Source organism: Manis javanica, chromosome 4, assembly GCF_040802235.1.
Source record: "Manis javanica isolate MJ-LG chromosome 4, MJ_LKY, whole genome shotgun sequence".
Classification (NCBI taxonomy): Eukaryota; Metazoa; Chordata; class Mammalia; order Pholidota; family Manidae; genus Manis; species Manis javanica.
Window position 1 is genome coordinate 54,053,764 of NC_133159.1, and position 15,381 is coordinate 54,069,144.

Below are 15,381 nucleotides of genomic sequence, written 5' to 3' on the forward strand. Positions count from 1 at the left end.
GCGAGCGCGGGCGGCAGGGGGAGGGTGTGTAGTGGCAGACGGCCGCTGGGATTATGAATGGGGGCGAAGGGGGGGGGCCCGCGAGTGTGGGGTTCAGACCAGGATTTTCGGCATCCGGCTTTGGATAGGCACGCAGGGCTGTGCGTAATCCTTCAGCTCTGGTGGGAAGGGAGATGCCATGAGCTCCTGGCTAGGAGAGAGGGTTATTCTGCAAAACTCCCTTGGTATCGTGCCGATCGAGTACTGCGGGAGGCCGGGGAGGTAGGTAAGGGAGGAAAATGAGCGAGGAGGGGAATCAGGGAGAGGCCAGCCGGCTGGGGACCGCGTGCCTTGCTCCTTAGAATTGACAGGTGGTGGCCTCAGCAGTTACAACCTACTCCACGCATCCAGTCCGTGCAATACGATCACATTGTTATTCCCCGCACCCGCTGAAGAGCGCAGCGCGGCAGACCATGTGCCACCTTGAGCTGTCTCTCTGGGTGGGGGGAGTGGGGGTGCAGAGGGGGGACTGGGGAGCCAACGGAGGAGAGAGCCGCCTGTGCCGCCCCGGCAGGGGTCCCCCACGCCTGCCGGCCGGTCCACGCGCGCGCTCCGCAGGCGCTCCCGGCTCGTGCGCCCCTCTCCCAGGCTCCCGGCCCCGCCTCCGCGGCTGCGGGCTGGTGGTCTCCGGCCGGGAGGCCGGCGAGCGGCGCGCGAGCGTGCCCCCAGCTGGCGCTCGTGCCCGGGGAGCGGGGCAGGCTCGCTCGCGCAGGGCCGGCGAGCTGCGCGGGGCGGGGCCGCGGCGGTGCACCAGCGGCGCCTCGGGCGGCAGGAGGGCGGCTTCCGCGAGGGGAGCTTGAGGTAAGGCTGCCCCGGAGGCTGTAGGTTTATTTTCCCCCTTCCCTTACTTCATCACACAGCGAGGCCGAAATGGAGAGTGGGGCGCTGTGGGGCTGACTGGTGCCGGGGCGAAGCGGGGGCATGGGGCTTGCACCAGGAGGGTCGCCTTGACGGCGTCCTTGTTGCCCCTGGCACTAAATCCGCCACCCGGCCCTTTCTCTTCGCTTCCTCCTTCCCAGCCTCTGCCGCCGCCCGTGGCCCCTTGGCGAGTCCCTGGGAAGGAGAGAGAGGCGAGGGAGGCTGGGGAAGGGCGGACAGATTGGCCCAGGAGTGGGTGACGGATTGGCGCGCGGCGCCCTGTGAATGACTGCAGGCGGCGGGCGCGGGCGGGAGCCCTAAGTACCCAAGAGTTTGCTGGGCTGCGGCCCCAGACTGGTCCTGGGTGCCGCGGTGGCTGGGGAACCAGGTGGGGCGCACCTAAGCCACAGGATAACGAAAGCTGTGCCAGGAACTTTTGGGAAGCCCTGTTTGCTATTTCGGGAGGGTGCTGGAGTGTGCTCAGGGCCTGGCCCTTCATCAGCTATGAGTGTGTGTGTGTGTGTGCGTGTTTAGAATTCCCCCCACTCCTTGCTGCCTTTATTCCACTCCATCCTTCCTGGTTTGCTTCTTTCCTTCCCTTTTCCACAAGGTTCCCCCCCACCAACCCGCCCCAAGTACCGTGCTTCAAACAAAATATGCATTCACTGTAGTCAATAGCTTTAAAGCACAGGGGAAGAGCTCTTAATTACAGTGTGGTTCATTTTAAAGGTGAATATATGTGTACATAAATAACAATGTATATAATATAATACACATACTCTATATTATATATAGTATAACATGTTATTATGCTATAATATATACTATGTATAATATGCATACATACCTGGGGTAATTTTTAAGAAATACTTTGAGACTCCCACCTAAAATTACATCACATGTATATGATGCTAGTCAACAGAAATGGTAAATCTATGCATTTTCTGTCTTAGATCTGTGTGAGATACCACTGTTCTTTGAATCAGTCCATCTTTTAAATTCAGAGATTTCCAGCTGCTTGAAAGCCCTGGGCTACACTGTAACAATAAAAGGTACATTAAATTAAAAAAAGTACAGATGCTGGTTTTTTTTTTTAGTGGAGTATCCGCCTTTCCCTCTTTCCTTTTACTAAAAGTTGGTTGGTATGCCAGTTATTTTCATAAAAGCAAACAATACGAGGACTTAAAAGTGTTTTTAGCTAGGTCTGCAGTGTAGGAAGGGATCTGAAATTTATCTATGTAAATTGACAAAAGGTGGATAAGGCAAATGATTTCTCTCTAGGCAAAAGGAAATTCAGCTGTACTTGCTTCTGAGGGTACCTCATTACCTTCTGATACCCTGAGAAAGAAATCCCCTTAGTGTCAACATCTATCTTCAGTATAACATTGGTCTAATCAACTGTTCATAATCAATACTTGTAGAAGTTGGCTAGTAACATTTTCTGGCTGTTTCTGTTCTTTTTTTCTTTTTTAAACAACAGAATGCCAATTATGAAAAATAAGTTCAATTGTTAAATAGACTATTGTTAAATTGTTAAATTTAACTGTTCTTTGAATCAGTTTTATGTTAAGTTAATGTTAAATTGTTAAGTAAAATTGTTAAATAAACTGTTGGGGCTATCTATATATCTATTATCTCTCTGTGTTCCTTATCACAATGTGAGCTAAGCAATTTTGCAATGTGTCCATTTGTATTTTTTCTCCCATGACTCACTTTTGAGTTTACTTCTGACTTGACATATTTTCAAAGATGAACTATCATAAATTTCTCTGGAGGATATTCATTTGGGTATGCTTGTTGCTTTTGAACAGTTGGTTTTGATTTAAGGAATAAGACATTAATCATATATGGTTTTATGATCTTGGAGTCCTTTGCCTATCTAGAGACAGGTATTTAGTAATAGTGGTATGCATGAGGATTCATTTGTGCATATTTGGTACAATTGTTAGACACAGAAATGATATTTTCATTTTGGTTTACAAATTGAAAATTTTAAATTGTGAAGCAATAAAGAGTCCCAGGTTTCCCTTAATACCTTATTTGCTTACTTTGGTTAGGTAGCAAGAGGTACATGATGTTCGTCTTGCTTTAGAAAGACTTGGGAGCTCATAATATGGATTTATCTTTTATTATTATGGCATAAAACTTTATTGCTTTTTCCAAGAAATTTGAGTAGCAGGGTTTGGAGAAAGTGTGGGGATGATGTTGGTAACAGGACAAATGGATTCCTTCCAGCACTGGTTTTGTAATCATCTTGTAGTAATACGGCAGCCACTATGTTGTGCCAAACCCCCTTTAAGGTAGAGCATGTTGCCCCAGCTTCTGGAAGTGCTGTCAGTGGGGAGTCTTCTCGGGTCAGCCCCTTGGAGGATTGCCAGAGTGGCAGCAAGCCCTTTCATCTGAGTCATGCCCCTCTCCAGGGCAGCTCACATCTACTGGCTGATCCTTGTGCAGATGTGTAGGCCTGGCCATCTTGGCCCAGCTCCAGGCAGCTCTGAAGGACCATTCTAAGCTCTGGAACTCCCCAGGAGGCTTGCGTTGCTGCTCTATATTTTCCTCTGACCATTTCTGCTTCCTTTCCGATTCTCAGATGTTGGCAACAAGGTAGTGCTTAATGAAACTGCCCAGTCAAGATGCATCTCTTAGTTGAATTTCCCAGGGACACCAACCTGTAACAAATACCTTCTCCATGCACATTTATTTTACCAGTTTTAATCTTTTATCTTTTAAAATGTAGTACCACTTCTCACTGCAGGACATGTCCAGGTTCCTGCTCCTCTTCCGTCCTTCCTTCTTTTAATCATTCTTTCCTTTTATTGGATTTAACAGTTTCTTTAATCTCTTTTCCACGATTTGAATGTTATTTATCCCATTTCTATTCTTTTAGCAAGACTTGTTTTCAATATTCATATTTTGTCTTAACAGGTGAAATTAATCAAAGTATCTACTTTTCTCTTGAATGATATAAGGACCTTATAATGTTATTATTCTGATCATACCCCATATGTCATAATATTTTATAGTGATATACTTCTACCACATTTTTTATACCTATTATGTCATTTTTATATTACTATTTTCTTCTGTTGCATTGGATTTAAAATTAATTTTAATTTAAACTTACCCACATTTTATATGTTCTCTGTTGCTTCTTACATCCCTCTCCTTCCTTCTGGAATCAGATTCCGTCTTATGAAAAGCAGTTCTTTGGTAAACATATGTAAATGAAAAATCTCTTAATTTTTTTGTGTGTTTGAAACAAGTTTTTATCCTAACACTTGAATAATAGATTATCTGGGAGCAGAATTCTAAGTTGACAATTTATTTTTCTTATCACTTTGGAGATACTGTCTTCCAGTCTCTGCCATTGGTGATGAGAGATTCTTACTTGCTTTAGAGATTACTCTTTGTCTTTGGTGTTCTGCAGTTTAACTATGGCATGCAGGTGAGGGTTTGTTTTAAGTTTTCTTCTTGGGATTTCATATACTTCTTTAATCAGATGATTCATATGTTTCTTGAATTATTAAAAATTCATGGCATTTCTCATCATGTATTATTTTGCCTCCATTCTCTGTGTTCTTTACAATTGAACTCTTATTCAATATATGTTGGGTCTTCTTTTTTATCTCTCATATCTAATTATGTCTGTACTATTTTCAATTAGGAAATATTTTTACAAGGCAATGGGGAAATTCTTCAGGACTATTTTCCAGCTAACTAATTCTGTCTTCATTGGTGCCTTATCTATTGTTTAAATTGTCCATTGAGTTGTGATTTTTTAAGTTATTTCTAGAAGTACAAATTGATGCCTTTTCATATCTACCTGTTTTTTTCCCCTAGTTTTTCTATCATTTTAGTATGGATTCTATCCTTATTTCATCTCTTTAAAAATGACTCCTGTACTCATTTTATAGTCTCAGATTGTTCTTTGTTCGAAATTCTTCTGGTAGTTTTCTCAGTGGTTGGGTCTTCTGGTTCTTCCAAAACTGTATATCCACTGTAAGTTAATCATTTCCTCATGTAGTGTTTTATTTGGATTATGAGGTCATCTCAGCCAGATTTCTGCTCTTGGTTTTTCCCTGGGGTAGTCATATTTTTCCAAGTTTTGAAACTTTCTTGTAGAGTGATGCTGTGCTTGCTTCTGTAGGCAGCCCAAGGATTTTTCTGGTCTAGGATTAGCATTTTAAAAAGTAATTATTATTTAATTGATATATTAGTAATTGATATATAACATTATATGAAGTTTTGGGTGTAGAAGATAATGATTTGATAGTTGTATATATTGTGAAATGATCACCATATTAAGACTAGTTAACATGATCAGCTTTTACATTAATTTCCTGGTGTGAGATTCCTGCACCGTGCAAGAGATGTAAATTCAAACTGTGTGTGTGTGTGTCGGGGTGGGGGTTAGGAATTTAACTCAAAGAATACTTTTTTCCTTCTATCTAGAGCCCCAGGAAGAGACAAACTTTCATGCTACTTCCTAAGCCTTGCTTCTGGTCCTTAAACTAAGGAGTCTACTTTTCCATGGTTCTTCTTCATGCAGAGGTTTCAGCTCCTGTTGCCTTACTTTCATGGGCCCCAAACACATATGTTACCTGTCCCTAAACACATATGAAACCCCCAGCATATGGGCATCAGTGCCTGTGTCTCAGTTCTGTGTCACACTTTGGCTTGCTGCCATGCCTAGTTACATGGCTGCTTTTCTGACATTTGTTTCCTTCCTGTTCTGATACCTGCATATTACCTTTCTTTTTTTCCACGCAAGCTTAACTATTTAATGCATTTCAATTTTCTGCTCTTTTTAAAGTCTTAGTATCTAGGTGTTTGTAGCAGAAGGAAGTTTGGTCCCTATTAACTCTGTCGTAAGTCTGTCATGTTAGTGGAATGAAATGTCTTTCTGTGGCTACTTCCATTCTGAGAACCGGCTCTTTTCAGTTTTCTTTTTTTCCACAATCTTTCCTATTATTTTTAAAAATTTCATTATACTAGTTTCCTTTGTTTTTTTTTCTTTTTGTCTTTGTGCCTCAACATTTGTGTTGAGTCTGGGACAGATGTCTCATAGAGTGCCTCACAGTCTGAATTGGTCTAATGGGTCACTCACTGTATTAGGTTCAGGTTAAACATTTTGGGTAAGAAAACTCCCATTTAGGGGACGTGTACTTCCTGTCGCATCACATCATTGCAGGGAAGTCTGTTCCATTAATGGGAACTAAGTTAGGTCACTTGAAAGGTGGCACCTACCAAATTTCCCATTTTATTTTTCTTTGAAGTTAATAAGTACTCGATTGAGTGATGCTTTAAGACTGTGTAAAAAACTTGCTTCCCCACTACTTACACACAATTTTTTAAAAACTACTTTTTCTGACATAACTATAGAATTACTTGTGGTTGTAAGAAATAATGTAGACAGATTCTGTATACCCTTCATTTCGCTTTTTCCAATGCTAATGCTTTTAAAATCTACAATACATATCATGACCAGGAAATTGACATTGATATAATATATAGATCTTATTCAGATTCACTGATTTTACACTCATTTATGGATGTTTTATGCAACTTTATCACATTGTAAGTTTGTGTATTCACCACCACAGTGAAGATACAAAATAGTTCCATCACCATAAGGATCCCTTGTGCTGATTTTTTTTTATAACTACACCCACCTCTCTCTCATTCCCTGGCCCAATCCTCACCCCTAAGAAAGAACCACTAATTTCTTTTCATCTCTTGGATTCTGTGATTTCAGAAATGTTACATAAATGAAATTATAGATTATATAGCTTTTGAGATTGTTTCCCCCCCCTAATTAATCACAGTTCCCCAGAGGTTCATATAAGTTGTATGTAACAATAAGTCTATTCCTTTTTCATTGCTGAATAGTATTCCATGGTATGGATGTACCATTGCTTGTTTAACCATTCATCCATTGTAGGATATTTGGGTTGTTTCCAGTCTTGGCTGTTATGATAAAAGGTACTACGCATCTTTGTGTACAGGTTTTTAGTGTGAATGTAAGTTTTCATTTCTCTGGGATAAATGTCCAAGGATGTGATTGTTGGGTCCTATAGTAATTGCATGTTTAGTTTTATGAGGAATTGCCAAATTGTTTCCCAGACTGGGTGTGCCATTTTACATTTCCACCAGCAGTGTATAAGTGATCTAGTTTCTGTGCATTATGTTAGTGTTTAAGTCTACCATTTTATTATGTTTTCGGTTTGTTTCCTCTGATTCCTATTACTTTAACTCTCTTTTCTTGCCTTCCTGTGAGTTTCTTGAACTTTTGATAGGATTGCATTTTGAGTTGTTTACTGTGGTTTTGAGTGTATCTCTGTGTAGTTTTCTCAGTGGTTGCTCTGGCTACTACTATATATATTTAAGTCTTTTTACTCTCCCTTCTTTTTGAATGCTATTTTGAGTAAAAGACATACTTTTTGTGAATATTTGTCTTAGAAGACTCTTACTGGGAAGGAATTTGCGGTTGACAATTCTTTTCTTTCAGCGCATGAAAAACGTGCCACTTCCTTTAGGCCTCTATGGCTTCTGATGAGAAAATCTTTATTTGAATTGCTTTGCTGCTTAAGGTAATCTGCTATTTCTTTCTGGCTGGTCTTATAGGTTTTTTCTTTGTCTACAGTGTTTTAGAAGTTTAGATATGATGTGTCTTGCCATGGATTTCTTTGAGTTTCTTCTATCTGGGATTTGATCAGGTTCTTAAATCTAGAGGTGAGGGTCTTTTACCAAATTTGGGGAGTTTTCTGGCAATTTTCTTCTTCAGACACTCTTTCAGTCCCACTGTCTTTCTCATTTCCTTCTGGGACTCTGATGATATGCATGTTCAATCTTTTGTTATTGTCCTACAGAGCCTGTTCCTTTTCTTTTTGTTTGTCAGTTTTATCTCTGTTCTTCAGATTGCATAAATTCTATTTATCTTTTCTCAAGGTAGTGATTCTATCCTCAGTCATCTTCATTATTAAGCTCATTTAGTGAATGTTTTATTTTGACTTTATATTTTTTTTCCTGTAATTGCCATTTAATTCCCTTTAGAACTTATGTATCTTTGCTGAGATTTTTCTCTTCTTTTTTTTCCATTTGTTTTCTTTTCAGATAATTTGAATTTGTTTGTTGAAGCACTTATGTAATAGATGCTTTCACAACCTCACCAGATACTTCTAAGGTCTGATTCACTGCAGTGTTGGTGTCAGTTGATTGACTTTTCTCATTCAAGTTGTAATTCTATTGTGGACATTTTAGTTGCCATGTGAGGCAGTTCTGGGTCCTATTTAAATGTTATATTTTAGCAGATAGTCACCCTGTTTAGGTTTAGCACATGGGTCCTGGATTACTTTTGTGGGCTGTGCTTTCAAAGACAACTTAATTTCCAGAGGCTTTGTGATGCTGTTTTAGCCTGCTAGTTTTGTCTGGTGCATCTGGGGCTTCCACTGAACCCTGATGATGCCACTGGAGGTGGGTCCAAGGAGCCTTTCCCGTACTACTGGTGCCTGTAGAGGAGGGGTGGGTTTTCAGTCTGTAGGGATAAGGAGCACACCTAGTCTGGAGCATGTTGTGGCGGGATTTCCCCTGCCAGTGCTGTGAGGCCATCTGTTTTTTGTCAGCTGGAACCCATTAGATGCAGGGGAAGAATGAGCCTACTTACATCACCTACTGCTAGGTTGGCGGTTGGGAGACGCTGGGCCAAGTAACCTGCTGTTGGGTAGGGAGTTGTAAAGTATCTCACTGATCTGTTGTTCCTCCATTTCTGGGGTTACTAACCAGTCCCTCCATCTTCTCACCATTTAGAGTTCTCCTTTATTTGCCTCTTGTATTATTTGCAGGGTTTATACTGACTTGTACTAAGTGGGGAAAGGCTGGGAGAGGGGAGTGAATGCCATTTTGTGTGGACCAGAAGTATATGCTTTTTAAAACCACTCTAACTCCTGAGCCACATTATTCATTAATATAGTTGAAAATACTAGCTTGACTATGTTTTCCTGTAATATGTATTTGTTCTGGAGAGAGAGGCTAACTCTCAGTTTAAGAAGTCAGTAAATCTTGTTTAAATTAATTAATTAATATCACTGTAATTGGATAATTAAATGTTGAATCACATCAGTGGAGTCTAAGACAAAAATCTGTTTGTGATATTTTCTCTATTGAACATTTTTCTCCAAGTTTTCTTAACATATTTGAAAAATATTAGTATCTTTTCTCTGTTGCCATCTCAAATACTAAAAAAATTCTTTATCAGATGGACCATTTAAGCTGTAGAGACAATAAATGACATTATTTACACAAGCCACTTGCTGATATTTTGAGTGGATTAGGGAAAAAAACCCCACCAGGATTTGTCTTTGGCTCACCTGGTTTATAACATAATGCTGACTCATAGAATTATGGCATTTTTAATACTGAAGGTGAACTTAGAGATCAGCTATTTCAACCCTATTGTTTTATATTTAAGAAAGCTGATAAAGAAACAACGGATCCTAAGTTCCCTTAATTCAGTAATGGCAGGGGTTTTTAATTCTGAGTTCTTAGTACTTACATAAAATAATGATATACTCAATACTTAAAATTATTCCTTAATTTTGTTTTCTTTAGGGAATCACTTTTTTTTAGAAGACTTATTAAAATTTTATATTATAGTATGATTTCTCAGCTCCCTTTTCCAATGAGGTAAAAACACTTTTTAAAGTTGGGATGGCACATGTCCTCTTTAGAAAAATAGGCCTGTTTGAAAATCTGGTGAACATATTGGTCATTTATCCAGAGAAATGAACACAAACTCAAAAATTTGCCTCCAATATTGATGATTTATGAATTCCTCGGGATGGCTGCAACATACTAGCTTTGTGTTATTTGTACCATGTGAGATCTATGGGTGGTTATTGTTGGGGAAAGTGACATAGGCATAATGCCTAATTTTATAGTCAGACTTACCCTTAAAGACTTGTGAATTGTAGCAGTTGTCCTGGGCACAGTGCCTTGGTGTGCTGAGGAATTTGTTTTCCTGCAGGTTCTAGAGAGCCAGTAGGTGGTGAGAAGGATATAGCAAGACCAACAGGTGTTAAAACAGCCTGGGAAATTCAAACAGGCAACTCAGCCCACACACTTGCTCTCTCTTACCCCATATTCACACATGCACATACCTCAAAATTCCTTGGAAAGATTCTCCATCTGTTCCTATCTGCTGTCACCCTCTGACTGTATGGAGAAGCATTACCCCATTAGAGCCTTTCTCAGGTAAGGCTGGTCTGGGGGTCATCTAAACTTAATTTCACCCATATCAAATGTTGGGACCTGAAAGAAGAAAGCTTATAGTAGCATTTCATGTATTTACTGAGGACTTTTTGAGGATAAGAAGAAAACCACATCCATGTTTCTCTTATATTATGGATCAAAATAATTTAAGAGCATAGATTGGTCAATGTCTCGGCATTCAGAGATCAGGAATTGAAGCCAGTGTTTGTTAAAGTAATTGAAGTTACTCTTAAGGAACCTGCCTGTATACATGTAAAGGAAGCTCCCATGTACTTCTCTGTGAGTAGTACAACAAGATGAGAAATAAGACTCTGAACTGATTTGAAATGCCGTGATATATACTAGAGTGGAAGCTCGGTGCTGAAAAATGGGGGGGTTGTACAAAAAATATATATAAAATGACACAGTTTTTTTTCTGATGCTTTTACATCTTTTAAAATATTGAAAGGAATTTCATTTTCAGTTAGTCTTTAGTAATTGAATAATTGAGGACTGGGATTTGGAAGTCCTGAGTTCCATTTCTGCGATGCCACTAAGTGAGAAAATGACATCCCCTGAATAAACCTCAGGGTTTAAAGAAGACTTTGAATTATGATAATCTCTAAGATCTTTCCAGCATTAAGATTTGGTGAAACTTTAGGTTAAGAGGTATTATTTGACACAATGCCAGGGGAATTTTTTGATAGGCCTATGTAACTAAGTATTCTTCATAAGGACGTTCTCTGGGGAACTAATTTTTTTAGTTTGAAATTATTATAATACCTTGATATTGTCAGAAATGTGGAATAGTTAGAGAGGTCATACATAGTTGGGTTAGGACTATCCAATTATGTGGATACAACACGGCACAATTTGGCAACAACACTTTGACAGTGGCAGTGCCAATAATGATGATGTTAATGAGAATGGCACTCGATTTAATTGGTCTGGAGGTGCATGGATAACTGTTGATTTCTCCTTCAGCACGTTCACCCCTTTTCTTTTTTCCTCTGCTATACAAATAGGGAGATAAATTATTGAACTTTCTAGCATTTCTTGAAGCTAGGAGTGGCCCATATTACAAAGATGAGATGGAGATTTTTGGGGAATGCTTCCCTTCTTGAACAAAAAGGGAAAGCTTCTCAAGAAGGCAGCACTTGCCCTTGACCCTCGCTCCTTTTTTCTCGGTAGAGCATCATGGATGCTCTGCTTTGAGGTGAGTAGCCATCTTAAAAGGATGAGGAGTAAAACCACACATTTAGGATGATGAAGGGGAAAAATAATGTAGCTTGGGTCTTTTATGATATCTTAGAGTAGATTTATCAGTTGTGCACTGCCTACCTCCAGCCTTATTATTCCATGAGAAAAAAATAAAACCTCTAATTATTTCTTCCACTATTTATTAGATTTTCTGTTATTCCCAGCCAAACACATTCCCAACTGAATATATAAAGTAATTGTTATGACTTTGCATTTTGCATTTTCGAAGGGTAAAATTAGTGTTTACAGACCTTTGTAATGACTAATCTTGTAGTCATTTAGGTTAGGAAAATTTAGGTTAGTTTGTGCAAAGATTCTCAGTCTGAGGAAACTTGGGTCTAAAAATTTTGGATAACTTGTAAAATTTTCCTATTATTGTTCATGGTATGAAGAATAGCATAAGATTCCAACTGCCTGTGTTTTTATTGCTTAGAGAATATTTCACATTTTATTCAATGGGTGAAATTTACATGAGGAAAACTATTTCTGTGAGTCATGCCTCCTACTTAGCTATGATCTTTGGTAAGATGGGGATACAGCTGGAGAATACCAATGAGCCTTGAAAAAAATGTTATCCTCATTTGGTTCATAGATAAGAATGTATAGTGGAGTGGGTTGCCCTTTTTTCCATTTAGTCTAAGTAGTTTGTTTCCAGCAGATTCCTTTTAACTTCACACTTTCATATGACTCAAAAGTACTTTAAAAAAAGAACTTTAAAGATTAGAGAAGGATGGCCATTCTCAGTAAGTGGTATAGGAGATGGAAAATAATCGTTTTTGTTTGACATAGCATCTGAACACTGTTCATTTGAATTTGCCTCATTTAAGTGTAGGGAGTTAATTTTTGCATTGAGCCATATGATGAGAGAAAAAGAAGAATCCAATTGGGATATATTTGTTTTATTTTATCAGTTAGGATTGCATTTATTTGAGAGTAACTGGAAATTTGACGTACAATACTACACATAAGAAGTTTCTTGCTTTACATTGCCATAAAATGTATGGAGAGAGATGGTCCAAGGCTGGAGCAACTGCACAAGGAGGTTATCAAAGATTTAGATTCCTTATTGCTTCCAGGTGTGCTGTCATTAGTGTACAGCTTCCATTCTCTTGGTGGAAAGACAGTTAGTGAACCTCCAGGCCTGGTGTCTGGACCACAGGCAGGTAGAAGGTGCTGGACCAAAGGCAAGGCACACACCAGCTGTCAGTCCTTTTTAACACGGAAAATGATAGCTCCTGGAAAGTGCATCTGGTTGACTTCTATTAATATCTTATTGACCAGAACTATGTGAGTGGCTTTCCCTTTTAATTTGAGAAAAATGGTACCTCTCAAAATGTCAGAATTCTGTTATATTAAGGAAGGAGGGGAGAAGAAGTATTGGGTATGTGACCATCATTGTCATGCATGAAGAATAGTTAAAAATCATATTTGTAATGTTATATCGTACATGCACAATCAGGAGACCATTAAATATGACAGTTAAAAAATAGTTGTTGTTATTATTTTCCTTAAAGCCCTAGAAATTACAATCATTTAAAGTTTTGTATCCATTGCCATTTTGTGTCAAAATAGCTGACATGTAAAACTGAAAGTATATTTTGATAGTAACTGATATGATTTTTTGTGGGCAAAAAGTCTTAATTTCCTTCTACAATGAATAATGACATACATGTAGAATTCTGTAAATCAGACAGCCCAAAATATATAAATGCAAATTTTAACAAAAAGTAATTCATAACATTTCATGAATGAGTAGTATATGACATAGCCACTATTTGGTTCTAAAATTTTTGATAACATATATGAATAATACCCAAAAGGAGAAATTTATTTAAGAAAAAATAAAATTGGCTGAATTCCAGTATTTCTACCTTGCTATTATTACTCAGGATATTGACAGAAATATCCTGTAATTGAGGGTTTATTCTCCAGTTGACGTAGGCACTCTACTTAGAAGCTGTTTATTCACATCAAGAAGGATAATGGATCTTTCCTGGTTAAATTTTTTTCCACTAAAATAGGATGAGACAACAGTTCTCACCACACTTCAGAGTGATAACCAAATATAAATGAAATAATGGATGTGAAGTACATTTTTTTTCTCTGAAAGAATGTGTTATATAAATTCCATTAATATTATTATTAATGTGTAAATAAGATAATGGGTGAGTATTTCCAAAAGTGAGTATCATAACCAGGAATTCTGAGTGTAAGCCTCACTGTCAGTTTTTATCAGAGGAGAATAATACAGAAACACATCCTTATGGTTTTGCATTAAAATATTAAAGGTAAATCTCATTGTGAGAGGAAGAGAATGTAAAGAAAAAGCTTCAAAGAGAGGTGATTTATTGAACAATGAGAGATAGTAATAGATTTTGTCCAGATATAAAAAAATCCTTTCATTCTCCTAAGTGTTAGAGAAGTGGAAAAACTCTGATTAAAATGTGAACTCTGATTAAAACCTAGAATGGAACTTCCAGTGGTTATATCTTGAAAAAAAATGAGGTTCTACTTGACTCATAAAAATCTTCATAAACAGCTTTTGTAATAACTTCAATAAAGGTTTTTATTATCCCCTTAGTCACAAATTTTTATTCCTTCAAAGTTAATTTGAGACAGGAAGTTGTTCCTTATTCCTAACTTAACTGCCATGCTTTCTATTTGCTAGTCACCAATGAAAATGAATCTCATTATTTGGTGATAAAAACCCTTGACTTTGAGCCAGGGAGCAAGGTTCGTGTCTCAGGTTTGCCACTAATTTGTCTGAGTAATTTGGAAAGTTATTCAACTGCTTTGTGTAAAGAAGCATCCTTTAAGCCACCTCCTTTTCTTCAGGCATTTTAGACTTAAGGTGCTTAAGGTGACCAGTGAGGTCATATGACTGTCACATCTCTGTGGGAAGAACACTGGCTCTTGACTTCATGTCAGTTTTATGGTGATGGGTGTTCAGTAACAAAGCTGGCATGTGAAAGCTGGTCTGGAAGTGGGCACAGGAGGGAAGCTTTGCTTTTCTCTCTGCCTTATTCTCTTGGGTAATTTGTTGAAGATAAATGCCGAGGTGTGGGCTCATTGGTGGCATATGCCAAAGAAACAGCTAAAATGTAACAAAACTGGCCAGTTATGGAAAGCATGACATAGTTCAGATTTTTGGACAAAAATCCTTTTTTATAAAAATCCTTTATTTCTGCAAGTCTTTAGAAAGTCTTGTGTAATGGTTTGAGCTGTCTTCTGAAAGTTAAGGGGAAGGTCAAACTTTGGCAAGAGCTCTTGATAGGAGGCATGCCCCGGAGCCCAGCCCAGTATGGTAGTAGCTCTAGGAGCAGTAATTAGACAGGAATTCCTAAAAGAAGAAATGGAGATTAGGGTGGGGATTGAGGAGCTGTGGTTGCCAAACACCACTAGAGGTCCAGCTGTTATTTTTCAAATGGAGGCTCTTCTTCCACTGCATGCTTTGAACGCTTGCAGTTTATTTTTGTGAAAGAAGATGGCAGCATCCCAGGAGATTTGCAGTTTCTCCATTCAGAAAACTAGGGATTAGACCTGATCATAGTTTCACAGCCATTTTTATTTTCTCTCCTCTGACTCTTTTACTTGGAAAGATTTTTGTCTACTCAACTATTTCTATAATTATGTCTTTTAAAAGTAACCAGAAGCATAAAGATCAGCCAATTAGAGCTTCCAGTTAATGTGAGATAACAGTGTTGTCATTCTGAAAAGTTATATTTCAGCTTAAATCAAACAAATTTGATATTTTTCTTCATCCAAGAATGTAATAAATGTCTACAAATTTGTCACCTTGCAAATTTATAGTTTGATATGTCATCTAAAGGCAGTGATCCCCTGGAGTCCCCTTCCTCATCCCTGATTCCTACTTCCTATGGGCATTACCTCCCAATAGTTTTACTGTGTCTTCATCTTTGCCTCTGTTTTGTGAAAACAAGGTGCTTATGATGCTATTTCTTGATTTGTATTTTTATT

The 15,381-nt window shown here is 38.6% G+C and overlaps 1 protein-coding gene across 1 annotated transcript in view; it reads left to right on the forward strand.

The window, feature by feature from the left end:
• Positions 1-776: 776 nt before the first annotated feature.
• Positions 777-15,381, forward strand: part of PDE4B (phosphodiesterase 4B) — a 549,746-nt gene continuing 535,141 nt past the window's right edge. The window contains exon 1 of the mRNA XM_073234084.1: positions 777-840. The gene's annotated coding sequence lies outside the window, so the exon portion shown is untranslated. The remainder of the gene's footprint in view (positions 841-15,381) is intronic.